General features: G+C 54.2%; 1 long non-coding RNA gene across 1 annotated transcript; it reads left to right on the forward strand.

Annotated features, from left to right (window-relative positions):
• The first annotated feature begins 89 nt into the window (after nt 1-89).
• On the forward strand, nt 90-25,413 carry LOC144340033 (uncharacterized). Its single transcript, XR_013415753.1, has 5 exons — nt 90-1,063; nt 9,466-9,604; nt 9,908-18,807; nt 19,255-23,025; nt 24,860-25,413. It is a non-coding gene; the product is annotated as an uncharacterized LOC144340033 (long non-coding RNA).
• Nucleotides 25,414-26,252: the final 839 nt, after the last annotated feature.

The raw sequence follows: 26,252 nt of genomic DNA on the forward strand, positions 1-26,252 counted from the left end.
TGGTGGCGGGGTGACTAAAGGGCACGGGGTGTGGAGGCTGATCTGTCATTTCTTGTATCTTATTGGGCACAGGCTGTATTTACACACGTGAGTGACTCCCAGGGCACGAGGCAGGTAGGGTCGGGCTTGCCAGTGGCCAGTCCTGCTCACTCAGCAACCCAGAGTGGGCTCCTGAAGGGCAGAGCATAGAGGGCCCCCAGGAAGGACCCACCTAGACCTGGATTCTGTCTCTCCTTATACACCCCAAAAGTCCTGGGCTGAAATGTCACACCGAATGCATCCCTCGCCTCATTTTTCTTTTCTCTCTTTTTTATGCTATTTCTTGTCTTCTGTCTCTTTATTTTGGGGGTGGAATTGTGTCCCCCTGAAAGGTTTGTTGCAAACCTAACTCCTGGCACCTGAGAAAGTGGCTTTGTATGGAAAGAGGGTCCTTGCAGGCGTAGTTCATTAAGATGAGGTCATATGGAGTAGAAGGGTGTTTGTGCCGTATGCCAGCAATCTTAGAGACACACGGAAAGCAGATGCCACATGGAGACACAGACACACAGAGGGAAGCCGGCCATGTGACGGTGGCGAGGGAGATCAGAGTTACGGAGCTGCAAACCAAGGAATGCCAACCCATGCGGCAAGGCCAGCAGCGGGGACAGAGACGCGTGCAGGGAGGCCGGCGGCCAGGACAGAGGCAAGTGTAAGGGAGGTTGGCAGCTGGAACAGAGGCGCGTGCAGGGAGGCCAGCGGCCAGGACAGAGGCGCGTGCAGGGAGGCCGGCGGCCAGGACAGAGGCGCGTGCAGGGAGGCCGGCGGCCAAGACAGAGGCGCGTGCAGGGAGGCCGGCGGCCAGGACAGAGGCGCGTGCAGGGAGGCCGGCGGCCAGGACAGAGGTGCGCACTGGACAGAGGCGCGTGCAGGGAGGCCAGCGGCCGGGACAGAGGCATATGTACAGAGATGAGCAGCCGGGACAGAGGCATATGTACAGAGATGAGCAGCCAGGACAGAGACACGTGTACAGAGGCCAGCAGCTGTGACTGAGGCGCATGCAGGGAGGCCAGCGGCCGGGACAGAGGTATGTGCAGGGGGAGGCCAGCGGCCGGGACAGAGGCGTGTGTGCGGAGGCCAGCAGCGGGGACAGAGGCATGTGCAGGGGGGCCGGTGGCCGGGACTGTGACACGTGCAGTGGGTCCATAGCCAGGACAGAAGCACGGAGAAGACTGGCCCTCAGAGCTCCCCAAGGGGGAACCACCTCTGGCCAAGACCTTGGTGCTGGCCTCCTGGCCCCCTGAACAGTGAGAGGCCACGCCCTGTGATTGTCAGCCCCTGTCTGGCGGTGGATTGCTGTGCAGACCCCGGACGCTCGCCCACCTTGCAGTTTTTCTTTCTGCGGCTTTTTCATTTACTCACTATTTTCTTCCTTTCTCATCGGCTTCCCCTCCAGGAAGTGCACTACTTATTGCTATGTCACAAGGTCCAAGCAAATGCTATGGCTGTGCCACCTGGCTCCCTTTGGGATTTTCCTGGGGCCCCAGGGACTATAAATGAGACCAGGTGGGCTTTGCCCCTAAGCCTGGCTGCCCCCAGACTCAATCCCGGCTCAGTCCAGCTCCCACCTCCTGGGAGGCCCCAAGCATGGGCTCATCTTCCCCACAGCAAACAGAGCCTCGGTGGCTATGCGCGGAGAAGCCAAGTCCTCCGTCAGACAGCAAGAGGGGTTTTATCCTGGGTACGTTTTTGAAAATTAAAATTCAGGGGTGGGGTTGGGAGCAAAGTCTTTTTTTTCCCATGAGTAGGTCTTTCCCACGGTGACGAACGTAAAGACAACAAAATAATGCGTGAGCGTCAGCATCACCTCCACCTCCCGAGACGCAAGGGGAAGCCAGGCACATCTGTCGCAGGTGAGGGCTGCTCTCGCCCAGTACAGCCCAGGGCAGCCCAGGGCAGGGGCTGGGCTGTTCAGCAGCCTCTGGGGCCTGGAGAAAGTGGGCCCCTTCTGGAGGTGTGACCTGGCCAGAGTCCTCCTGGGCTGACCCAGTGGGATCCTCCTGAGCCCCTTCTCCTGCAGGAACTGCTGGATCCAGGCCTGCTGCACGCTGGAGTGGGGCCAGTTGGCCTGTCCGTGTTGGGGGAGGTACCCCGCCCAGCTGCCCAGGCACACACCAGCCTGTACCCACCCTTCTAAGCCCACAATTAAGAGCCCATCATGCGCTCCAGCTTCAGACCCTGCTCCACGGCTACCTCTCAGACTGCCCTTTTAGTCGCTTGCTCCAGTTACCTTTTCATCAAAGGCCTCGAGACTCAGCCAATTCAGGAGACCATGATGGGCCAAAGAAGGCATCTGTGAATGGGGTGTCTGCCTGTGGGGCCTCATTCCCAGCAAGGGGACTGTCTATAGCCTTTCCAAAGGGACAGGGCCCGATGGGAAAAGGGGGAAGAGAAGGAGAAGAGCAGTGGAGAAGGGAGCCAGCAGATACACTGGCCCAAGGCAGCAGGTTAGAGGCTGTGACGCCTGCTTTTCCAGGTCACAACGGGAAGGAAAGTCAGCTGGACACTGCCCCAACCCTGGCCTGTGGCTGCAGCCCAGAGCCCCGTCCACTTCGGGGGACACTGTCATGCACGGCAGCAGGCACCCATTCCTGGACCGCGGGGTCCTCTCTCCTCCGAGCCCATGGCCACACAGCTGGCACAGGCCTGTGTCTGATCTGTTTGACTGGCTTGGCGCACTGTCCTGTGTGAGGCCCAGGAGCACAGAACCACGGAAACCCAAGGATGGAAGAGGCTGCCAAGGGCTGTGTTCAGCATCCTGCTGGGCAGAACTGCCTCCTTGCTTCCTGACGGGGACAGGGAACTCATTGCCTTTCGTGGTGCCCACTCCACCTAGGATGCTCTGGCGAGTGTCACTCTCTCACCAGCATTTTTTGTTACTTTCTTGCTGTTGTGGTAAAGTATATCTAACATAGAATTTACCAGTTTCAAATGCACCATTCAAGGGCACGAAATACATTCACAGAATTGTGCATTTTTCCCCACCAACCACCTCCAGAACTTTCTTCCATCTCCTAAATGGAAACTGCACCCACTAAGCAGCAACTCCCCACTCTGCCTGCCCCAGCCCCAGCACCCACCATTCTACCTTCTCTTTCTGTGAATGTGACAACTCTAGGGACCTGCTATGAGCGGGATCATTCAATACTTGTCCTCCTGTGACTGGCTCATGTCCTCTGAGCTCACCTCTGCTGGAGCGTGGGTCGGGTCCCTCCCCGTGGCTGAGCACTCCTCTGCCTGTATAGTGTGGGTCATGTCTCATGGCTGAGCACTCCTCCACTGTATAGTGTGGGTCTGGTCCCGTGGCTGAGTACTCCTCCACTGTATAGTGTGGGTCGGGTCCCGTGGCTGAGCACTCCTCCACTGTATAGTGTGGGTCGGGTCCCGTGGCTGAGTACTCCTCCACTGTATAGTGTGGGTCTGGTCCCGTGGCTGAGTACTCCTCCACTGTATAGTGTGGGTCGGGTCCTGTGGCTGAGCACTCCTCCACTGTATAATGTGGGTCGGGTCCCGTGGCTGAGTACTCCTCCACTGTATAGCGTGGGTCGGGTCCCGTGGCTGAGCACTCCTCCACTGTATAGTGTGGGTCGGGTCCCGTGGCTGAGTACTCCTCCACTGTATAGTGTGGGTCGGGTCCCGTGGCTGAGCACTCCTCCACTGTATAACGTGGGTCGGGTCCCGTGGCTGAGTACTCCTCCACTGTATAGCGTGGGTCGGGTCCCGTGGCTGAGCACTCCTCCACTGTATAGTGTGGGTCGGGTCCCGTGGCTGAGTACTCCTCCACTGTATAGTGTGGGTCGGGCCCCGTGGCTGAGCACTCCTCCACTGTATAGTGTGCATCAGGTCCCTCCTTGTGGCTGAGCACTCCTCTGCTGTATAGTGTGGGTCGGGTCCCGTGGCTGAGCACTCCTCCACTGTATAACGTGGGTCGGGTCCCGTGGCTGAGCACTCCTCTGCTGTATAGTGTGGGTCTGGTCCCGTGGCTGAGCACTCCTCTGCTATAGCGTGGGTCTGGTCCCGTGGCTGAGCACTCCTCTGCTATAGCGTGGATCAGGTCCCGTGGCTGAGCACTCCTCTGCTATAGCGTGGATCAGGTCCCGTGGCTGAGCACTCCTCTGCTATAGCGTGGGTCAGGTCCCGTGGCTGAGCACTCCTCTGCTGTAGCGTGGGTCGGGTCCTGTGGCTGAGCACTCCTCTGCTGTATAGTGTGCATCAGGTCCCTCCTCGTGGCTGAGCACCCCTCTGCTGTATGGATGGACCACATGGGGTTCATCCCACCAGTATTTTAGGCTCCCCTTGTCAGCTGGCTTCTTCACATCCTAGAAGTATGTTTAGGTCTCTTCCATGTATTAGCACACATAACAAATCCATAAAACAGCAAAACAAGAGTCTGAGACCCACCCATTTTGACACAGTGAAAAACAAGAGCCTGAGACACACCTGTTTTGATGTGGTGAAAGAGCTTGCAAAGCCTCCCTAGCTAGGCACCACATGTCGGGGGCTCAGACATCACAAATGTGTCTCCCCGCAGTTCTGGAGGCTGGAAGTCCAAGATCAAGGTTGGGCAGGGCTGGTTTCTCCTGAGGCCTCTCTCTGTGGCTTGTAGACAGATGCCTTCTCCCTGGGTCCTCACATGGTCATCCCTCTGTGTGTCCGTGTCCTCATCTTCTCTTCTTCTAAGGACACCAGTCCTATGGGATTAGGGTTCACCCCAGTGAACCGATTTGACCTTAATTTCCTCTTGAATGGCTCTACCTCCAAATACAGCCACATTCTGAGGCCTCCCCCAGGGCTTACAGACAGCTATTTTTACCTTCCTGCAGGGATCTCCCTGTGGGTGTCTGTGTCCAATGTCCCCCATGTTTAAGGACACCAGTCATACTGGACTAGGGCCCACCCTAACAAGTTCATCTTAACTTGATCACCTCTGTAAAGACCCCATCTCCCTACAAGGTCCTTCTGAGGTCCTAGGGGTTAGGACTTCATCCTTTGGATTTATGGGGACACAATTCAGCCCCTACCATCTTGGAAACTCTCACCCACTTAATCCATTCTCCTCCCTGGAAGTTCAATGTTGTTTTGATGTTTATGTGTAACGTCGCTTTAAAAACTCTTTGTCTCTTAATCACAACAACAAACACATGGCTGTGGTTTCCCCAGCTCCTTTGTGTGGCTGTGGGTCCCCATCTCCCTTGCTCCGAGATGTCTGTTTTGTTTTATGCAGTTTCCTTCAAGCCCAGCCTTTCATCCTAAGGGCCTCCTATGGACTGAATGTTGGCGAGGCCCCAGAATTCCCATGCTGGAGCCTCAAACCCCAGTATGGCTGTGTGTGGAGTAAGGCAGCCGTAAAGGTTACATGAGGCCATAAGGGTGGGCCCTGATCCCATGAGATTAGTGCTCTTATAACAAGGGACACCAGAGAGCTCGCTCACTCTCTCCCCGATGCTGGCACCAAGAAAGGCCACTGAGGGCAGGGTAGGAAGGTGGCGTTTTGTGAGCCTGGAAGAGGGGCCTGGTGAGAACCCAGCCATGCTGGCACCCACCCCTCAGGACTCCAGCCTCCAAAGCCTGAGAAATGAGTGTCTGTGGTTCAAGCCACCCAGTCTGCGGTATTTTGTTAGGCAGCAGGAGAAAGCTATGGAGGGCTGTTATTTTGTTTGTATCATCTCTCATGATTTGAAAGCTCTCTATATTTTTAGTTGTAAAAGTAGTAACCTCGACATTTTTCTAAACCATTCTTTACCATCTACCTCTTTAATATTTATTTGCAAGAGCCCCCCAACCCCCACTGCCCAATATAGTTCAAATATCTTCACTTTCCTCTATGTCTTTCTCACTCCCCACTTCCAAATTCCTGGTATGTTCATAGATCTTTGAATCACGCATCACCTCTTTCCAAATACTTTGTGATTCTGCATTCAGTTCACGAGCTTGGTTTTCTGTTGTTCTGTTTTAATTATTTCTACTTTAGTAACCCTAATGGTTTCTTCTGTTTAACTCATCTTTGAACACCAATAACTCTGTGTAGGATCCGTCCTGCTTAACCCATTTAGAACATGCGCTTCACGCAGCCAGATCACAGCAACTACTGGGGTTTCACCTGGTGTAATCCAAGCCTGAGGGGCCAACTGCAGCTCTCTCCACTGCGGTCCTAACAGATGGAAGGGGACCTGGTCTCCCTTGTGCGATCTGAGCTTGCAGTGTAGGCACCCAGTTAATATCCATGGAGTGATGGTAAATGGAGTCCAAATGCAAGAAGAAATCTGCAAGTAACTGTCCTGGGGCCCAGGGAGCAGGGCCAATGCCCACACCGCCGGGGGGACGTCTATACTGCACAGCTGAGTGGCTCCGCACCCTGTCCCCATGCCCCTGGAAACCCATCAGAGCATTTCCCTGGATGCCTGTCTTTGTCTCTCTTGACTGGGATATTCAGCCTCGCCCCAGTGGCATTTGGACAGGATAACTGTGTGGAGCTGTCCTGTGCAGGGCTGGGGGCCTCTCTGTGGGGTGATCCTGTGCATGGTCGGGGACCTCTCTGTGGGGCTGTCCTGTGCAGGGCTGGGGATCTCTCTGTGGGGCAATCCTGTGCATGGCCGCAGGTCTGCCTGCATCCTTGGCCTCTGCCCATTTAGATGCCTGTGGCAGCCCCTCCTCCAACCAAATCAGCTCCAGACGCTGCCAGTGGCCCCTGGAACCAAAGACAGGGATTCAAAGGCAGGCCAAGGCTGGTCATCTGTCTCTGCCCCACACACAGCAGGCACTTCGATGCCCTCAGCTTGCATTCCAGAAAGATCTGCCACTGTGAGGCGCAGGGCCTTTCTCCCACCTCCCCAATGGCAGAAATACACCTCTGGTGACCTGGGGCCCACCTGGGGACATTACCTGGGCATCGTGCCTCAGAAAACCACACCCTAGGCCAGGTGCGGTGGCTCATGCCTATAATCCCAGCACTTTGGGAGGTCGAGGCAGGTAGATCACGAGGTCAAGAGATTGAGACCATCCTGGTCAACATGGTGAAACCCTGTCTTTACTAAAAACACAAAAAACAGCTGGGCGTGGTGGCGGATGCCTGTAGTCCAAGCTACTCAGGAGGCTGAGGCAGGAGAATCGCTTGAACTTGGGAGGCGGAGGTTGCAGTAAGCCAAGGTCGCATCACTGCACTCCAGCTTGGGCGACAGAGCGAGACACTGTCTCAACAAACAAACAAACAAAAACAAGAACAAAAACCAAACGGAAAAACCCACACCGTACACTGTGGGCCCTGCGGCGGCCGCGGTGCAAGCACCCTCCCCTTGACGCCGCTCCTGTTGCTGCGGGCCTCGTGCTGGCTCCGTGCTCTCCCTTTTCTGGGGCTCTCCCGGGGCCTTCCTGGGGCCCTCCTGGGGCTCTCTCGGGACCTCCCTGGGGTTCTCCTGGTACCTTCCTGGGGCTGTCCTGGGGCTGTCCTGGGGCTCTCCCCAAACGTTCCTGGGGCTCTCCCCAAACGTTCCTGGGGCTCTCCCGGGACCTTCTCGGGGCTCTCCCCAGACCTTCCTGGTGGCTGTCCTGGGACCTTCCTGGGGGCTTTTCTGGGGGTCTTCCTGGGGCTCTCCCAAGTCCCTCCTGGGACCTTTCTGGGGCTCTCCCGTGGCCCTCCCAGGGCTCCCCTGCGCCCGTGTGTCTTTAGTGGGAGGGCGCTTTCAGCCTCCTTCTCCCACGCACCGGTCCCGCCAGGGCAATCCAGGGGCCGCGGTGGCTGCTGAGTCCCCGGCCCGGGAGGCGCGGTCACCCCGCAGTCGGATGCCACCGCGGCCCACGCCGCCCCGCAGCGCCCCCCAAGGCTTCCCGCGCGGGGACTGAGTGCCGCCCTGGGCTCTTCCCCGCCCCTTCGCCCGCGCCGCGCCGCACCAGCGCCCCCTGGCGTCCATCCGCGCGCCGCGCGCTCCGACTCCCGCCCACCCTAGAGGGAACGCGGAGCCCTGCAGGTGACTTCAAGGCACAACGTGTAGCGGGAATTTCGTCGCTGAGAAATGCAGGGTGTACGCCGGTTCTCTTTCCTTATGCTGTATACACACTAGACAGAGCTTTTGGCAAGGTATTCACTGAGGTTACAGGAGACAGGGACTTGGGACTTGTTTTCTAGATTGCTGAAAATGAAGCTTTGAGAGCAGGAATGACACATAAGTGGCTGAAACGTAAAAAACTAGGTCAAATTACAAATACAATAGAAATAGCCACCGGGTCCACCCAGACCCGGTCCCTAGCCGCCTTGCAATCTGCTGCTTTAACTAGCTGTTTTCATCCGATTATAACCAACCATCCACCCCTTCAGTGGGTCCAGGGACTGCAGAGTCACATAAGAGAGCATCGCATACAGCAAGTAACACATTGAGGGGCACTCCCTAAAGACAACACCCACATAAAGAGAGCACTACATAAAGAGAGCACTCACTAAAGATAGTATCTACATAGAAAGCATCCCCATAAAGAAAGCACCCACATAGAGAGAGCACCCACACAGAGGGAGCACCCACATAGAGAGAGCACCCACATAGAGAGAGCACCCACACAGAGGGAGCACCCACATAGAGAGAGCACCCACATAGAGAGAGCACCCACACAGAGGGAGCACCCACATAGAGCACCCACATAGAGAGAGCACCCACATAGAGCACCCACATAGAGAGAGCATCCCCATAGAAAGAGCATCCCCATAGAAAGAGCACCCATACAGAAGGAGCACTCCCACAGAGACAGCACTAACATAGAGAGCACCCCTATAGAGAGCACCACCATAGAGAGAGCACCCACACAAAGGGAGCATCCACATAGAGAGAGCACCTACATAGAGCACTCACATAGAGCATCTCCATAGAGAGAGCACCCCCATAAAGACAGCATCCACACAGAGGGAGCACCCCCATGGAGACAGCACTCAGAGCATCCCCATAGAGAGAGCACCCCCACAAAAAGAGCACCCACACAGAGGGAGCACTCACCTAGAGAGAGCACCAACATAGAGAGAGCACCCCATAGAGCACCTACATAGAGCACCCCCATAGAGAGAGCACCCACACAGAGAAACCACCTACATAGAGAGAGCACTCATATAGAGAGAGCACCTACATAGAGAGAGCACTCATATAGAGAGAGCACCTACATAGAGAGAGCACTCACATAGACAGCACCCACGTAGAGAGAGCACTCACATAGAGAGAGCACTCACATAGAGAGAGCACCCACATAGAGAGAGCACTCACATAGACAGCACCCACGTAGAGAGAGCACTCACATAGAGAGAGCACTCACATAGAGAGAGCACCCACATAGCACCACTGTCAGGGTGGAGGGGTGCAGATGCAGAGGGAGAGGGCTGCCAGGAATGCCCCACCCTGCTCACTGCCTGCCCCATGCCGGGAGCTCTGGCCAGGTGGCCTTACTTGCCTACAGGTGTCTGTGGCTGCGAACCTGTCTGTTTGACCTGGTGGAGAATGGAGCCTCCCATTAATCCCCAGATGCTCCTGCCTACTGTCAAAACCTAGGAAGAGAGAGAGAAGACACTTACCAACAATACTCTGAAGCCAGCAAGGTAAGAAGCTTTGCCCTTGGGGACCAGGTAAAAATTATAACAGATGCTGCAGCCTCTGCCAAAATGAATCTGTAAATGAGTCACTTTGGTAGCAGGCGCAGTAATGAAGAAAAATACTTTTTTTCATTCGTGGGGGTAAACAGCTGAAAAAATAATATTAGTAAGGGGGAAAAACAAAAGAGAAGGCTGGGGAATTCTTCCTGCACAAAAACCACGGAGCCAAACCTCTCGGTGCCTGTGAGAGAGGACGACGCTCATTCCCCTCTGGTCCTACCACCAGTCGCCACACTTTGCCCTTTGTAGCCAAGGACAGGCCTGCGAGCTGGAGAGAGCAGGAGAGCCACGGAGTCTGGAGCCAGACACCAAAACTGCTGAGAAGCGAAGGAGGACTGTGGAAGTCAAGGCGTGAGTGTCCTTCACACAGCCTGCAGATCTTTCACCACCTGCGTCCTGGAGGCTTCCTCCGCGTCCTCCTGGGGTTCTCCTGCCTTGGGAACCAAGCTCCTTCCGAAGCAGCGCAGCACCCCCGCCAGCCCCGCCCCACCCCGTAGGAAGCTCAGAGAAGGCGCAGAGACCTAAGGACTACAGGGTGGGCGATCATCCAAGCTCCACCAGTAAGGGCAAGGAGTACGCGGCTGGAGCAGGTTTCCGGCCCAGAAGGCATTTATTTCCCTGAAACGTCTGAAGACGCCGCTGCACAGGCTTCTGACCCTGCAGTGTCGCTGTGCGGGAGCTCAAGGTCATTTCAGGGCCGGAGCAAGACTTTGGGGTTCTTCACCCCGCGTGTGCTGGGCCTCACTCAGTGGGTAGACTTTCCCCGAATCCCCGCTTTCAGCCTGGGCCCTACCCTGAACCTCAGTCCTGTGACTGCTGCTCCCAGGACAGAGATTTCTGGTTCAGTTTCTCCCAAAACCAATGCCCTCGTCCTCTGCGGGAGTAGGCTTGGAAGACCACGCCAGCGTCTCACTGCTCCCTGAAAGACGTCCAGCCGATGTTCCTCTTCCCTCTCATGCTGTCCCTCGGGGGTTTCGGGCCCCAGTTTCCCGGCCTGCTGGGCTCACACACTCCCTCGGCTTCCTAAAGATTAGGCCTCCGGCTTCCTGCAGTCTCCAGGTCGGCTTCCACTCCCGGCTTCCTGGCCACACCACTCAGCGCTGGTTATTGCATCTGTGTTATTCCCTCCTCTGCTCTTTATGTGGTGGGTTTATGTAGTTTCCATTCTTTACCTTATTAAGACAAATAAAAAATAAAAAGAATAATGAAACGGATACAAGCTGTTCCGCCCCGTTAAGAAACAGAACCTGCAGCACAGCTCAAACCCCTTGGGCTCCCCTCCTCCTGCCTCTCCCCATTCCCCCACCCCACACAGAACCCTTGCTGTGGGTTAAATGTGTTCCCCCTCAAATTGATATGGTAATAGCCTAAATCCCCAGCACCTAGAACATGAGCTTATTTGGAAATAGGGTCTTTGGAGCTGTAAGGAGTTAAGATGAGGTCGTTCTGGAATATGGTGGTCCCAAATCCAATGTGCCGGCCTCTTTGTAATAAGTGGAAATGTGGACACAGGAGCACACAAGGAGACGGCCAGGGGAAGAGTGCAGTGATGCTGTTGCCAGCCAGGGAGCCACTGGCAGCCAGAGAGGATGGGACAGACCCCTCCCTGGTGACCCGGAGGGACTGTGGCCCTGTGACAACTGGCTCTTGGATATCTGGCTTCCAGAATCGCGAGACAGTCTGTTTCTGCTGAGGCCACGTGGTCTCTGGTGCTTCGGGTGGTAGTTGCAGGAAACCATACGCTCTCCCTGAACTGGGCATTTGTCTCTTACCCCTAAGACCCTTTCTGTGAGTGTCTCCTGGTTTCTTCCTCCACAGGATGGACAGCAAAGGTGAAATGGAGGAGGAAAGCCTGGGGAGGCATGAGGAAGGCTGCTGGGCACCTGAGACCTTGGGCAGGGCCCATTAGGGACCCTGGGCCACAGCTCAGCTCAGCCAGGGCCCTCCTAGGTCTGCACAGCCCCAGGCCTCATCACAGCCGTCATGGTGCTGCTCCTGCCACACCGGTAAAGGTCCCACTGCACGAGTGGAGAGAAGCGTCTCCCTCGCGTTTCTGGGTCCGAGACTGCCTTGGACTGGGGGAAGCTCCATTTTGGGGTGGGACCAAGAGTCAGAGACCCCCTCAGGGGCAGCTGTGAACGTGTGGACAAGTTTCTGTGCCTGGGCAGCTAGATAAGTCCAGCCTCCTGATCCTTTTGTGGCTGCAGAGACTGTCCCTTGTCCCCTAGTATCCACTCTTCCTTCTAGAACCATCTGGGCTGTCCCAGATATCCTGTGAAAGACTTCGCTCCCCAGCCTCCATGTAGCTAAGGGACCATGTGTGACTCAGTGGCCCAGGACAGCAGCAGAAGTGGCCCGAGAAGCTTCCGGCTGGGGTATGTATAGGGTGGCGCCTCTTGCCCCTTGCTCTACTGGTGTGCAGGGGACACAGACGTGAGCCAGGACCCAGGAGGCTGCTGGACGGCTCAGGCTGGGTAGGAGCCATCCCTCTCTGACTCCTTTCACCCGCTGATGTGTACCGGGGCAAGGCTTACCTGGATGAACACCGTGAATGAATAGTAGGAACAGCAATGGGGTAAGCCCCACCTTGGGGCATCGCAGCACCAGGAATGCGGCTTGGCACTAACACGCATGACCTCGGCTAAGCTTCACGACAGTCCTATAAGAGGAGGGCTGTCTTTATCCTGTTTCTCAGATGAGAAGACTGAGGCCCAGAGAACTGCACAGCCGCTCAGGCCGCACAGGCAGGAAAAGGTAGATATGGGATTAAACTCCAGCCTCTGCCATTCGTCACTGGCTGAAAGTGGCAGTTACCCCTCTGAGTTCCCTCAGCTGTCCAAGTGGCAAGCGGTGCCCTCAGGGCTGCTGTGAGGTCCGAGTGAGACAAGGACCAGCCGGGCCCCATTAAAGGGCCATTTTGAGGTGCAAAAAGGCTGATATCTGCAACTCTGTTGGTGCAACCTCATATGTAAAGAGCCAGGGGAGGGGCTAGAACCACAGCAGACACTGTCGTCGTCCTGATCCGAAGGGCACCTTAAAGGGGAGCTGCACCCCAAAACACCGGGAGCTTTTCCATTGTCCTGGGAGAACAGGGGAAGCCTGGTGTGGAAAATGCATTGGGTTTAACTGCAGCCTTTTGTGGATGGCAGTGCTGTGCGTGTGTGTGTCTGTGTGTGTGTCCAGGGATGGGGTGGTGGCATTTTATTGGTAACCTAAATAACTGTAGTGAAAGCTTCCAGCACAGCAGAAAGGCAAAGTCACTCATTGTTTTTTCATTAAGAGTGTCTAAATGACAGATTGGAGCAGGTGCAATATTATCATTTAATTTGTCTCTCTGCCATTTTTTAGGCTACAAGTGCTCTCCTGGGTCTTAGGAGGAACTAGTTGAAAATGTTCAAGGCACCAACCATTCCAATGTTTTTAACAATTTAAAAGCAATTGAAGCTAGCAGAAATACTGCACCGTGAAAACATCAGTGCTGTTAACCCACTGGACAGGACACTCCAGGATCACGCTTAAGTTGCACTTTATTCTCAGACGCCAACTCCATCCCCAAAGGACGCTATGATAAGAAATATCTTCTCCAGAGCAAAGACAATCTTGCCCAAGGTGCTCCAAAGATGTCCAGGCATAAAACCAAGCCCCCGTCTTTAGAAATGATCGAGTCAGGCAGCAAGCTTGCCTCCCTGGGAGCCCCCACCCCCACCCTACCAACCGCATGTTTCTGCTTGTCTCTCTGGACTCTGGGGCTCCAGACCAGGGCCCCAGACACTGGAACTCAGGGGACCCCTGGCTGCACTCCTCATCCTAACCAAACCATTTAGTAAGTGTGATCTTACCAGCCAGCTGCTTACAGGGGAGATGGGGTGAAAACTGTAGTCCCCAGGAAATGGGATCCCCATCCTTGGACTTAAGTGTCCTGTCTCCCTGCTGAAGTGCAAGACACAGACATCTCGGATTCCTGCAACAGGTGTGGGGCTGGGGTACTCAGAGAAGATGAACAGACTGGCCCACACAGGAGAGGCTCAAATGCCCTCTGGAATTTTCCCACCTGGGATTATACAGCAGATACATTACGTGAAAGGAAGCCCCCAACTTTCATTAGATTTTCATCAGGAATGATCTTGTTAAATATTTAAGATGGGCTTTTGAGAATGTTATTTTTGAAGAATCATATGACAAAGAGAAGAACACAGGGAAGCATAAATTTTTAAAATTCATTCCCTCTATATAATAATTCTACGAGGCATTTATTGCTGCTCAGCTCTAAGGAGAACCAATCAGCAAGTATCTTTCTTGTGGCCAATTATCCTGTCCTCTCGGCCCCAGGACCACCCGTCTGCAATTGCCAATCCCAGCTGTTTACGTGAACTAATACCAGTTGGCTGGATGAAGACGGTAGCTCGGATTTTTTTTAAGGGGTCTGACTTTTGTGTTCTCACTAAATTAACACCGTCTCTCTTACTAAATTAAAAAGATTATCTTTTGGCATAGTAAGGTCCAGTCAAAGCACACACATACACACACATTTGCACGCACAGACATGCCATGCAGGTTCACACACACACTCACCTTCACACACACACTCACCTTCACACACACACACACACGCACACACACACGCACAGACACGCCATGCAGGTGCACACACACACTCATCTGCACATACAGACGGCATGCACACACACGCCATGTAGGTGCACACACACACACTCACCTGCACAGACACACCATGAAGGTGCACACACACTCGCATGCACACGCACTCACTTGCATATACATGGCATGCACATGCATGCGCGTGCACACACACTCACCTGCACACACACGGCATGCACACACACGCACACACACTCACCTGCCCACACACATGGCTTGCACACACACACACCTGCACACACACATGGCATGCACACACACACATGCACATACAAGACACACACACTTGCACACACACAAGACATGCACACACTTGCATGCACAGATATGCCATGCAGGCACACACACACGACACACACATTCACATGCACACACTCATACACACATGCACATACATGATACACACACTGGCACACACATGACATGCACACACAGGCACACTAACCCTTCATGCTCTCAGACACTTCCTGTCCCACTTAGGCTGCGGGCCTGGAGCCGGAGGGCAGGACAGAAGGTTGGGAATCCCAGGGCTTGTGTGTTTCCAGTGCTGCCCAGACTCTGTCTCCTGCTGGGAAGGCAGGGCCATGGGGCAGGGAGCTCACCCGGGTCACAAAAGCCCAAGGCGAAGATGATGACAATGATGGACAAAAGGAATAGTGGGGGCACCTGGGAGGCGTGACATCACATACCTGAGCCCTGGCACTGCCCCATCGATCCCGCCTTCCCGAGGGTACCCAGCAAGTGTGCCCTACTTCAGGCCCCATTTCACTAGTCGGCCGACGTGGAATCCCCACCAAGGTGCAAGCAGATGCAGAAGACGGGAGGTGCTGGCGAGCCAGGTAGGGCACCCCCCGGCGAGCCCCCCAGAGGGTAGAACGCCTGGGACTTGTCTCTCAAGTAAAAGTCGAGGCTACATGACTGGGGTTCTGTCCCCAAGGCTGCCCCCGGTGCAGATAGCCACCGCCAGTCCACAGGATGGTGGAACAAGAGCAGATTCCATCCACTTACCGTCCACCCTCCAAAGTGTAGCCCTCAGACCTCACCTAATTGCAGAGGAGATGGCAATGTGTGCCCCTAACATGTGGTTTCCTGATGAAAGAGACACCTGCCATCTCTGCCACACTGAACACAAACCCTGGGCCTGCACACTCTCCTCAGTTCTACAGTAGAACATACTTGAGAAAAGAAAAGCTGGCTTCAAAGGACAGGACGGAACCTGCTCAGGGATAGCTGAACTTGAATCTGGATTCAAAGCAGATGAACAACATATGATGGGCCTAGTATTTGGGGTCAGGGAGCCACCTTCTAGACCACCAGGACGGTGGAGGGGAAAGGAGGGTTTCTTATAGTGTTTCCCTCACCCCTCCTCCTGACAGGCTGAGGCACCTGGTCCCTGAATTGCAGGAGGCTGTGCCCTTTAGCCAGGCTGCACAACCTTCCGTGGCTGTGAGGGGCAAGGCTGGCCCTGGCTCCAGCCCCCCGCCACACTGCTTTGCCCAGCAGCCCCGGACTCTCCCGCCTGCGGTGCGCAGGTTCAACGCCCCCATATGATTAACAATACGTCATTTGGACTGCCAGCTGTTTTCTAAGCTGCATGTTGGCCAGAGTTCTGCAGGGAAGCAAAGCTAATAGGGTGTGTGTGTGCGCGCGTGTGCGTGTGCGTGTATGTGTGCACACATCTATATGTCTATGTCTTTGTCAAGAGGAAGACAGACATCTATTTTAACAAAAATTCACTCACTGATTGTAGGGACTGGCAAGGCTGAAATCTGTCGAACCGTCTTGCTGGCTGAGAGTCTGGTAAGAGTTGATGCTGAGGTCCTGAGCACGCGATCTGCAGGCTAGCCGGCGGGGAACTCTAGCTGAGTTCCTACATTATCAGCTTGAGACAGAATTCCTCCTCCCTGGGAAACCTCAGTCTTTGCCTTTAGACCTTCAGCTGATTGGATGAGGCCCACCCATGCTGTGGAGGGCCCTCTGTTTACTGAAATGCAACTGGTTATAGGTGTTAAACACTATAGTGTATCTACTATTTATACTATCAATAGCATAGCAGGTGCATTGAGTTAACGCTGTCAGAGAAGACGGTCCTCCTTAAAGGCAAACCTCAGGACATGTGAGAGGTCTGTGCAAAACCTCCTGTCCACACAGAATATAAGCAATATTAGCTGGTTAGTCATTTACACATTAGTATAAACAAGTACTCCCATCCTAGCCATTTCTATAAACAGAAAATACCTTCCCAGCAACATCCAGATGGGTGTCTTAACTGCACAATGGCACGGCTGCGCCAGCATGACAAGGTGACACTCACCACCACAGCTGCCAACAGGAACTTGCCTCCTCCTCCTGCCTGGACTTCCACCAGTACGTTTTACATTTGTGTTTTAATTCCGTTGAAGGAAACCAGGAAATTTCTCTAAAAACAGTGCCCTCCAGTGGGCAAAATTCCATCGTCTAGCCAGGCAGCTGGGCCAAAGGTGGCCCCAGGCAAGCCGACCGTGGTGCCTACATCCCTGAAGGGTTGTCGGAAAACAGAGACAATGATTCAGGCAGGCCCTGAGTGGCCCACACAGCCACCGTTCCTTTATTTGTCATCTGGCCTTTGTAGAGAAAGTTTGCTGAGCCCCCATCTGAGCATCTTTCATCCTTCTCTCTCCATGTCTTGCTCCACACTCCACCGTCTACCACTTCCTGGACAGGCATTGCTGGCTCAGCCTGAAGCGATGCTGTGCTGACACTAACGGTCTTTAGGTACTTCCCCCTGCCTTGGTGCATCTGCCTCCCGCTCCAGACCCCTCCAGACCCCGCCTGTCCTGCTCACGGTGTTTGTTCTTCACCCAGAACTGACCTGGTGCATGTAGGTATTCACCAAGCCTAAATACTCATCAAGCGTAGCAGGTGCACAGAGTTAACGCTGTCAGAGGAGACAGTCTTCTGCTTAAAGGCAAACCTCAGGACACGTGAGAGGTCTGTGCAAAGCCTCCTGCCCACACAGAATTTAAGCAATGTTAGCTGGTTAGTCATTTACACATTAGTATAAACAAGTACTCCCATCTTAGCCATGAAGGATAATTTAAAAGAGAGGAAAGTTTGGGCAGAATCAAAACACCGATGCCGGAGCAGGTGGGAGACCAGAGAGGAAGCCCTCTCTGGAGACAGGAAAGAAGGGACTAAAAATGGGAGGTGGCCAGCACTGAAGACAAACTGTCTCTACTTCATCACTTCCCCAGGACTTGGCCCAGTTAACAGCTCCTCAAACCTTTCACTGGGCAAAGACTGCTCGGTGAGTGACTCACAGACACGAAAAGCACAGGCACTGCTGCTCTGCACCAAGACCGTTTCCCTGCAGGGCCGCAGGGAGGATTTCACGGGTTCTCCAGAACACAGGACTCTGAGGTGTCAGTCCACCCTCTGTGGGGGAAAGGACTCCAGGGGAAATGTCTGGTTAGACAAAGCCACACATGTGCACTTCCTCCGGGGCTGCTCGGAGCCTTCGCTGTGCTCACACGTACGCTGTCACCTCCGGGAGAGGCCACGGGTGGCAGCGAGTCCTGAACTCTTTCCAACACGAGCTGCCCCTCACTTTCTGCCTGGCCTGCTGGAAACACCGAGAGAAGCCAATCTTCCGAGGACCTCCGTCTGGGAAAACTGACCTGGGGGCCACGCTAAGGGGAAAGCTCCCTGTTCTCTAACTCAATGCTCTCTTCCAGGGTGGAGGCAGGGATGATGGCTTTCATCATTCGTAGGAGGATGGCATAAGCCCTGAGAGGTGAGAAAGGTAAGTAACGCCATGCTTTCCAAAGTCCCTCTGCCCACAGCTCCTCCTTCTGAAGAAGAAAGGGAAGGGAAGGCGATCACTAGGAAAGGAGGGAAGGCGGGGCGCCAGGTGAGGGAGAGGCTGGGGGAGGCCCTGCTGCACCCCCTCTGTGCCTCCCTGGGACAGGCCTCCCAACCCTCCCTCTGCTGGCAGCCTAGGTCTGTCCAGTCTCAGTTCCGCCCCGATGCCTGCAGCAGAGCCTGCTGTGGGGACCTGCTGGAGACGTGCAGTGTGCACCCAGCCTCTCATCAGCTCCAGGCTGCGCTGTCACCCCATGGACAGTGACTTCTGGCATCCACACACTCCAGACAGATGTGCAGCCGGCGCTGCCAGCCCGGAAGGATGTCTGACACGTTTCTCAGCTGTGTTGCCTCTTTCAAGGTCACTGGCTTGAGCTCTTCCCTGCTCCAAGCACACGGACATGGCAGCGGGCAGCAGGCAGATGGTGCGCGGTCTCACGTCCTCGGGCACCCAGCGGCGCGGGGACCCCTGCGGTCTCTGCACTGTGGGCACCTGCAAGCAGAGCTCTGCAGATGAAACTGAAGCCCCCCATCATCACACACCAGGCTCCTGCCGCAGCCCCTGCGCTGCCCTCAGAACCGGCCTGCACACCCGCCCCACTGAGAGGCAGAGGTCTGCAGCTCCACAGCCCACGTTGTGCTGGTCAAAGGTACCTGAGATGCCAGGGACTCCGGGGGCACAGGTGGCCGTGAGCTCTGGCTCTGCAGCCCTGCTCACTGCAGGTCTCCATGACAGTAATACCTGTGTGTATTGTATATATTTTCTAAATTTTCTGTGTACTGTGTTTTGACGTCTTAGAAAAGCTTTCTGGCTGGGGAGAGCCTGTCCCTCCAGGGGCTGGCCAATTCTGATAAAGCGATAAAGCAAGGGCTCTGAGAGCATGCCTTTTCATATGCAAACTAGCCAGCAGACCTCCTCTCTCCAGCCCTAAAGCCCCCCCACCCCGGGCAATATTCCCCTGCCCTGACCATCCCAGGGCCAGGTCCTGGGTGACTAGGGACCACCCCCACCCACAGCCAAACCTGCTGAGATGATTCCAGCTGGCCAGTCCTAAAGCATTCACCTCCCTGCCCTTCCTTTTTCACGGAAACCCCAGTCCTGCACAGCCACTCCCTTGCTCTTGTCTGCTGCCTCCTGACCGCCCTGGCACCGCCCATCATGGCCCTGAGTGCACTAAACTTCCTCATCACCTCCTGTGGCCACATGACTTGACCATACCACATGGGCACGGACATTCTCGGAACACCAAGGCAGCCCCAGGAGGTATTTTTAGGTGGGGGCTGGGGCTGGGGAGTGGCTGGAAGGAAAATGGGGGTGGGCTGCAGCATCCTCACTCGCCTTCCCCCACCCCTGGTCTTTGCGCTTCGCCTCCCTAAGGGCAGACAAGTGAGGACACACAGGCACCAAAATAAGCAAAGTGACGCCACAGCGGAGGTGGCAGCTCTGGAGCTGCTGGCCTTGCTGCCCTTCTGGCTGTCCACTGACCCCTCTTCCAAGCGCTGTATGAGTCTCCTGTGACCACCAGACTGGGCACCTTTAACAGTGGACATTCCTTCTCTCTCAGCTCTGGACGCTGGAAGTCCTAGAGGAAGATGTCAGGGCCTCCCCCCCTCTGAAGTCTGCAGGGAGGATCGACCCACACCTGGCCCAGCTCTGGTGTGACCGGCAATCCCAGGGGTCCTTGGCTCCAGTCTCCCCTCTGCTGTTGCATGGCTGTCTTCTCTGGGTGTCTCTCTGTGCCTCTGCTCCTCCTACAGGGACATCAGCCATTGTACTGAGGGTCCACCCTACTCCAGGGTGACCTCACCCCGACCTCACCAATGACATCTGCAGAGACCCTATTTCTATATAAGGTCACATTCTGAGGTTCAGATTCATTAATTAAATCCACAGAGCACAGCCTCCTGCAGCCCTTCCACAGGCTCTGGAAGCTGAATGCACCCGGAAGGTACCGAGAACTCTCGGGGTAAGGCTGGTGGTGCTCTAAGGGAGGACCAGAGATGCCAGCTCACCCTGGAGTTCATCTGAGCCACCCCAAGTGAACCACCGAGACAGCTCATGCATAGAGAGCCCAGACGATCATGAAATCAGATGCCTGCTGAGGGCTGGCCAACCCAGAGGCTTCTCCCATCCACGTCTCACCCCGTCACTCCCCAGACTGGGCTGAGAGGTGGCCCTGCCCTCAGGAAGCACACACTCAGCAGGGAGAATCCTCCAGAAAGAAACCACCTGTGAGGGGTGCCCACTGGCCACAGAGCCCCAGGGTCCACAGAGAGCGAGGCCACCTCAGGACCTGCATGGAGACTTTACCTGCGTAGGCTGTGTTTTGATTTAAACAGCCTCTTGGGATGTGGGACTCAGGATGGTGGTGAGCCACTTCCTGCTGCAGTGTGTCCCACCCGGCCTTCTGTTTCACGAGCTCTGGTCACTGTATGATTTGTGAAGCTCCCTGGGGGAAAGGGACCTGCTGCCAGACTGATATTTACAAAACCAGGCCTGCCGGGAAGGAGGCAGCTCAGTGCTCAGGCCTTACCAATACTCCCCTGGGCTCATTGTCATCTCCATTTAAAAGCCAGACTGGGCCAGATGCGGTGGCTCATACCTGTAATTCCAGCACTTTGGGAAGCCAAAGCAAGAGGATCACTTGAACTCAGGAGTTCAACACCAGCTGGACAACATGGCACGACCCCCATCTCTACAAAAAAAAAAATTAGCTTGGTGTGGTGGCGCATGTCAGCTACTTGGGAGACTGAGGCGGGAAGATCCTTGAGCATGGGAGATGGAGGCTTCAGTGAGCAGTGATTGCACCACGGCACCCTAGTCTGGGTGACCAAATGCGACCCTGTCTCAGGAACAAAAAATAAAGCAAAGTACAAAAAGACCTGGCCTGGGCACTCCGAATTCAGGAAAACCATTTCAGGTGTCACACAACAGATCCAACCTCAGTGATCTAACCCCCAACTTCTTCCCACATTAGCCACCTTCTAAAGCGATTTGATTTTCTCTGAATGAAAATTCATTTGCCACCTGCAGAGTGACGAGGAACCCGGCTCCGAAACTTCAAAGGCTCCCCTCTGCCCAGACCCCAGGGCTTGCAGGTGCCTTCCCTTCACAGTGAGTGCTTCTTCCTGTTTAAACTTTAATTTTGCAACTCTAGATGAACTGAATGTCAAGAGTTTGGGGTTTATTTTCCTCCAGAGAAGGTCGGTGGCGACTGGGTGATGTGACCACAGAGGTAGGAGGGCCGGGGAAAGACTTACCAGGAGTTTTCGTGTCTTTAGACTACATTAAGTCCAACCAGGGAGCACTGAGTCAGCTCTCAGTTATCTGGGGACCTATGAGCTTAGGGACTAACAACCCCACCCACCCCAAAGCCCTCTGTACCTTGCCTGCCTCACCCACGGGGACTTTGCACCTTTTGCCTGCACGGACTGAAAAGGTCAGCAAAGGACAGCGTGCAGGTGGAATTCAATCCTGCCCCCTTCTCTGCCTGCAGAGGGTGCAGTTAAAAAAAGATCAAGTCATTGATGCTGCATCCATTTATGTGGCTTCAGAGAACAGAGAATTGGTTCGAAGCAGGTGACTTCTCAAGGCTGTTCCCATCCCCGGCAGTGGTCTATGAAGCTTTGAAATCTGGAACCCTATTTGTTATACAAGAAACTCAGGTGCAGTTTTCAAGACAGGCCAGTACAGGAGACTCAGGGCTCAGCTGCCAGGGGAAGGAAGCTGCCCTGTTTCCTCTGCACTGTCAAGATACAAACGTGGATGGGAAGGGCACGCTCCACAGAAATTCAAAGACCATGCATCCTGGCTGCAGAGCTCATGGAGGACAGGCCAGATGCACAGGAAAAGTGAAGCAACGCCTGTGAGGCAGGTCAAACATTAAACCGACTCTATCAGCATCCAGAGGGGCTGTGCAGGAGCAGACACACCGTGGGTATCTCCATGGGACACTCCTGAGTGTCCTTCCAAGAAAAAGCTGAAGGAGGGACCACAGCACCAGTCCTCCCAACCCCAGCGCCTTGTGCTTCTCTGCCCTGTGCCCCTATTTCTACTCCTCCCTCCTTGGGCTCATTTCATCTTCTCCCTGACCTAAGCCCTACACCTGGGATTGAGAGCTGTGGGTACAGACGGGCACAACTGAGCCCCGCTGGTCTTGCTGAAGTCTAAAGAGAAGAGTGACTGAGAGGAGCTGGCGTTAGTGACAGGAATTCATCCCCAAGAGTTTCTCTCGTGCAGTATCACAGCATCTGTGGTTCTACGTTGGAAGGAAGAGAATAAGACTCAGAGGGGTTGGAGGACAGAGCCACACAGCTAGTGAGCTCCAATTTAGTCTGCTGGGTGCTTAGCCCATGCTCAAAGCCACCATCCAGGCAGGCTCCTAAGTCTTCATTGGTGGTTGTTTGCATTGCAAAACCTTGGAGTGAACTACAGCAAAACTCTTTGTTTTTGTATGGAGTTAAATTTTCTCTATGTATAATAAGAATCTCAACTTTTAATCATATTTTGTCCACTTTGGAAGAAATCATCTAATTTGTTATTAAACAGACACATCTCCTGACTTTTGATTGCAGGGTATTAACTAAGCTTTCCTTTTTTTTTTTTTTTTTTTTTTTTTTTTTTTGATGATTTCGGGACATTTGAGGGAGGGAGCAGTGACAACCTCACTCCAGCTGTGTTGGTGCCATCCCTTGGGAAAGCAGGAGATTTCAGGAACGGGAATCGTTGCTGGGAACAGGTGTTTAGGCCAAAGAATTCCAAAGAGGCTGGCATTGCTGCCTGCCCGGATAGTGGACGGAAACAGGTGGATGAAGGCCAGGTCGCCAGCGGGGATTAAGACTCATGAGATCAAAGCCCAGGAAAGAGGGTAAGTGGGAGCTGGGGCTCGGGTATTAAGACAACATCTGGAATCTCTCCCATGTGGGTTATTGGGTGAATGGCATTCGGGGCCAGCTGTGTCCTTTCAGATAAAACTAGAAGATTCAAACCTTCTTTCGTTACATCTGCCCTCAGGGACAGGGAGGTTCTGAGGATTAAAAGCAGGGATCCTGCAGCTGGATGGGTAGCTGGGCCTTCCTTCAGCCTCTCTCTTCTCTATGCTCATTTATCCACATTGGATGGGACAGGCATCTCTGTGAGAGGCAGTGCTGGCCAGTGGTTTTGAGCCAGATGGTGTGGTTACCTTTCAAGGCATCAGGTCACCACTTAGCACAGTTAGCAGGCTGTGTGGCCTTGGGAAGTCAGCAAGCCCCTGGGTGCCTCTGTAAGATGAGAAGAGCGCCTGCCTTTGGGGCTTGCTGTGGGATTACACTCACAGAGTTGCATGATGCCTGACGATGCTGTGGGTTATTATTGTCATTACTACTATTATCTGCCAAGGTTTCCCTCTTTGGGCTTGTGGTTGGGGTCCTGAGTGTTGATCCTTTAATCTTTCTAGGACAGGTACGGTGGCTCATTCCTGTAATCCCAGCACTCTGAGAGGCCGAGGTGGGAGGATCACTGGAGGCAGGCAGATCACTGGAGCTGAGGAGTTCAAGACCAACCAGGGCAACATAGTGCCCTGGCAACATAGTCTCTACAAAAAGTTTAAAAAATTAGCCATGTGTGGTGGCACATGCCTGTAGTCCCAGCTACTTGGGAGGATGAAGCTGGAGGACTGCTTGAGTCCAGAAAGCAGAGGCTGCAGGGAGCAGTGATCACGCCACTGCACTCCAGCCTGGGCGACAGAGCAAGCTCCTATCTCAAAAAAAAAAAAAAAAAAAAAAAAAAACAGATAATCTTTCTAGGACTCATTTCCCAGGCTCCATAATGGTGGTCTGCACAGGCAGCTTCTGGCCCTTAGTCTTCCTCTTTCTGTGGTGCCACTGCCAGCACAGGGAGGTCATTCTGTATCATGTCACTATGTCACTTGCTTGGTGTTTTACACCCATGGAAGATGAAACAGCAACTGCAGCCTGGAGTGCTGGGAGGCAGCGAGAGTCTCGCTCCGCAGGCCCGCTGGCTTACTGTGAGGGCCAGAGGCAGCACAGCCTCTCTTGGTCATCAGGTATCAGGACTCAGGTGGAGAGGGTGGGGCAGGGGCTGGCAGTGGAGACAGGTCCACACTGGGAACCAGCTGTGCCAGGCAGTGTGGCCCTGAAACTCCTAAGGTGTGTCAAGAGGGGTCTTGCAGGAAATGGTTAGAGAACTCAGGTGTTGTGTTTCTCTCTGATGTATAAACATATGTCTCTCTAGACAGACAGGTCTCCCTATCCCTGCCTTACGTGGGAAGCACATCCGAAGGAGAGGTGCCCCCAGTGCCTCCAGCACCGGTCAGGCCTTTCTCAGGTGTTGGGCAGGGAGAGGTAGAGCCCAAGAGAAGCCTCAGCAGAACACTAACAGTGGAAAGGAGGCAGTGAGATGGAAGCAGGCTGCTTTGGTACATGCAGAAAGTTCTAGATAAGCCTGTTGGCTTAGAATCCTGAGCTCCGTTCACGTGAAGCAGCACTTCAGCGTGAGGTGGCGCTTGAGGGCCCCTTGTCTGAGTAAAATGTGGATGTTGTAGCTGGTTTTGGGACCAGATGGACTGTGGGACTCCCCCATCTGCACATCCCCCACTCACCGGGTGCAATATGCATTTAGCCACAGCAAGTGCTTACTTAGTGTTTGTTGCTTCCTGATACACAGAAATCTCTGTGATCCAAGCAGCATTTCTCCCACAGGACTCTACCCGGCCAACCCTCAGCTCGGCTCAGCTCAGCAGCTCGCTAACTGTGAAACTCGGACGGGCATCCTGTGATCACTCCAACACTTTAAATTCATCAAAGCGCAGAGTGCTGTCTGGCCGCTGCCCATGGCTCTGTTGTTCTGAGGGGCAAGGCCACAGTGACCTACAGCAGGGAAGAGACAAACACGGATCTGGTGCAGAGATTATTCAGGTTATGACAGGCAAGCAAGAAAGCAAGAGCGTTTCCTGCATGGCCACACCTGATCCCTTTTGAGCCTGGGCTTCGCTCCCGAATGAGGTCAGCAGGGGCAGCTGATTGTTTTTATTTTACAGGTACGGGACTCCCTCTGGGGTCTGACTGCCACACTCAGACACAGAAGGGGCAGCAGAGGCAGGGTTTCCAGAGACAGACTCCTCAGTCAAATGCTGGCCACTTACCAGTCGGTAGCCTTGGAAATGTTATTTTGCCCCTTTATGCCTCAGTTTCCTCAGATGTAAATGGAGATAATAAATGCACCTATCTTGAGGAATAAAATCACCCACAGGCCAGCTGTGACGGCTCATGATTGTCATCTCAATGCTCTGGGAGGCTGAGGAGGGAGGATCTTTTGAGGTCAAGAGTTCAAGACCAGCCTGGGCAACATAGCAAGACCCTGCGTCTACAAAAATTAAACAACTTGCAGGACTTGGTGGTGTGCACCTGTAGTCCTACCTACTTGGGAGGCTGAGGTGAGAGGACTGCTTGAGCCCAGAAGGTCAAGGCTGCAGTGAGCCATGATCACGTCACTGCACTCTGGCCTAGAAGACAGAACGAGACTATCTCAAAAAGTACATAAATAAAATAGGTCAGGGGCAGTGGCTTACACCTGTAATCCCATCACTTTGGGAGGCCGAGGCGGGTGGATCACCTGAGGTCAGGAGTTCGAGACCAGCCTGACCAATATGCAGAAGCCCCGTCTCTACTAAAAATACAAATTTAGCTGGGTATGGTAGTGCATGTCTGTAGTCCCAGCTACTCAGGAGGCTGAGGCAGGAGAATCACTTGAACCCAGGAGGCAGAGGTTGTGGTGAGCCAAGATCACACCATTGCACTCCAGCCTGGGCAACAAGAGCAAAAAACTCTGTCTCAAAAAATAATAGTAATAAATAAATAAAAATAAAATCACCCACAAAACATGCTGAAAAGACACCTGGCCTGCCGGAATCACTCGTGGAAGTTAGTCATTGTTACAGGGGTGGCTACTAATTTCACCTGTCCCCAGACACTGTGCACCCCACCAAGTGGTGGCTAGCAATCCACTCATGCTGTATTCAAACGGTCATCGCCAGACCCCTCAACTCCTACCCTAAAGCCCTGGTTTGCAAGGGCTGGGTATGTTTGCCAGGAT

The sequence above is a fragment of the Macaca mulatta genome, chromosome 3, assembly GCF_049350105.2.
Source record: "Macaca mulatta isolate MMU2019108-1 chromosome 3, T2T-MMU8v2.0, whole genome shotgun sequence".
Lineage (NCBI taxonomy): Eukaryota > Metazoa > Chordata > Mammalia > Primates > Cercopithecidae > Macaca > Macaca mulatta.